Source organism: Acipenser ruthenus, chromosome 23 (assembly GCF_902713425.1).
Source record: "Acipenser ruthenus chromosome 23, fAciRut3.2 maternal haplotype, whole genome shotgun sequence".
Lineage (NCBI taxonomy): Eukaryota > Metazoa > Chordata > Actinopteri > Acipenseriformes > Acipenseridae > Acipenser > Acipenser ruthenus.
In genome coordinates, this window is record NC_081211.1 from 2327378 (window position 1) to 2330275 (window position 2898).

A 2898-nucleotide genomic window follows, 5' to 3' on the forward strand; every position below is an offset into this window, starting at 1 on the left:
TGAACAAAGCTGGCTGTATGACCATTGTAAGAAGTGGGCCTAAGTATGCAAAGCCGCGCGATTGTTTATGATGTAGATATTTAAAAATAACATGATGTTGCAGGGGTTGGACAAATACAAATAATAATAATAATAATAATAATAATAATAATAATAATAATAATAATATACGTTTAAAACTTTTAACCGAGTTTAACGCCATCGTGAGCAACGAGGACTCTGGTGTCTAAGCTTTCAGAACAATTTAATATCTATTTTCAAAACGATTTGCATCCCTGGTCTGGGCACCAGGGTTGCCAGATTTCTGATAGAAAAATAGCCAGCTCGTTCTTCAAAAAAAAAAAAACAAGCCCAATCCCACTATTATAAGCGGACTTGGCAACTCTGGGCGTGTCTGTGTGAAACAGGTACTGGAAGTACAACTGTATTTCATTTATTATGTTAGTTTGTGGAAGAAGGAAGCTAAGCGAGGAGGTATTTGCTATTATTTTGCAAACGTTACGACGGACAGAGCTTGTTAAAGATGTTTATGTGCTACTGCGACAGTGTCGGACAGGATTGAATAGCAGGTAACATGTTTATTTAGTGCAAGCCAATTCTCAAGCATTATTCTGGTTAAGTGCATTCAACGGTTACGCACTTGGGATATGCAAGTCACAGGAATCTACTGCACGTGCATTTTCATAAGAAATGTGCTTCACTTTTTGTTTTAAGTTAACAGGAATATGCAATTAATTGGAATGCACTGTATTCAGAAATCGGTGGTTGCAGATGCCAGCAGACATGATGTCACAGCACATCCACATTCTTAGTAAAGGAAGGACTTGCACATTTGAATACATCTTGGGGGAAACACATTCTTTCAAACAGAAAAAAAAAAAAACCCTTTAGAAAATATTCTAAAATGAAAAAAATGTAAAAGCTTCTGTCCATTTCCACCCTCCAGATGGCCATGAGCAGAAATCTAAAGATCTGGATGGAAAACCTCCAATCTGGCAACACGGCTTCAGTCGTCAATGCCACGGTGGTGTCCAGGTTTATGAAGTCCACAGTACTCGGATGTTCAGCCAGAAAAAATGCGTGTTTGAAACTGGATTGTTTATTTTTTTAGGAAATAATTAGCATTAAATCGGGTGCTTTGTTTGATAAATGTATTGAAAGTAAAATAATGATTTCTCATCCATTTTCATCATTTCAAATACGATATCTATTAACAAACAAAATGGATTCAACGCCGTTGCACATGAACTACATTATTTGTGTTAGTGTTTTTATTATTATTATTATTATTATTATTATTTGTATTCATGACTGGCATTCTAATACATATAGATGTCATGTTTAGAATAATGGTGTCAGTACAGAATTACTGGTGGTGGGACATGTGTTGGGGTGAGAGTGGAAGGTGGGGGTGTTGCTGCCTGAGAGAACAGGAACCCCTACTTTAATATAGAAGATAAAAACCATTCACAAAAATGCCTTTCTAAAAAAGCAAGTCTTTAAGCTAGACTTCAAGGCACTCAAAGTGGCTGAATCCCTGATTTCTTTAGGAATGGTGTTCCAGAGTTTTGGGGCATGACAACAAAAGGCCCGGTCAAAAGTTAATCCAGGATAAAAAAAATCACTGCTTTTAAATGTTATTGTGTGCATTTCCCTTGTAAAGATTCATCATTCTATTATTGAATGCACACAATAAATAAGACCAAATAATCTTTACATTTATGATGTTATACATACTGAAAGGTATGGAGATCCATGTGGGTCAAACTTCAGGAATGTCTGGCTTGGTTTTCATTGTATCTCTTGATTCAGTGCTTTTAAACAGTAACCAAACTGCAGTTGCAGTATATCTAGAGAACACTACCTAAGGTTATGCTCTTTTTCCCCCCCCCCCCACCCCACCCCACCCCACCTTATGCACCAACTCACAGGTCTCAGCTCATCAAAATCACTAAAGAGCAGATTACCAATTGAAAACGTTGCCATCTTGTCTATGCTTAATATACTGTACTTCCCCAACTAGAGGGTTGCATTTTATTGGATTACATTTGAAATCAGAAAATGACCAGTCGAGAAGTCACACGACTCTGCATTAAAACAAGATACAGATAGACTCGTATATTAGCCACACAGCAGATCACTTTCATTTTGTATTTTATTCAATGTTCTAGGAATACAACATGACATGGGCACAGGGAGTAGCAATTGACTAGGGCAACGAGTAACACTGAAGAGAAAGAACATAAATAGCAAAGAGTATGGGGAGCTACAGCAGCACCTGTATTTCCTGTGAGAAACCCATCTCCCTGAAAACATACAAAATGTGCTTTTAAAAACATGTAAGTGCAAAAGAACTTTGTGCTGCCGATACGTCTGCTACTACCACTGCTGCTGTAACAGGCTACCCGGCTCTCCACCACGGTTTCCATGACAATTTTTTTTTTTTTTTTTTTTTTTTTTTTTTAAACTCATGCATAGGATGTTGGGATGAACCCCATCTTGGCAAAAACACAAAACAAGAGAAAAACAACCAGAATCAACAAATATGAAATGACAGTCACTGTTCGGATAGAATTATGGTCTTATATGTGTAATGCTATTGAAACGTCAGGATATTACATCAAATGATGTGAAGCAAAAGTGAAAACAAAACTTGTGAGGTGATAAAGTCTGTGCATAATATGAACGAGAGTTACTTTAAAAATGTACAACAGAACAGACACTGAAGAAGGGTTTTTTTCAAATCTCATACAGGTCTGATGCATTATCTTTGAAGGTATTGTAACCTAAAATAACTTTGGTTTTAAAGCAGACTAATGGCAGTAGCTTCTCAGAGTTGCCCTGATGTGACCGACTTAATCATTTTAGAAGTTCCAAACACCCAATGTGTGTTTTCTA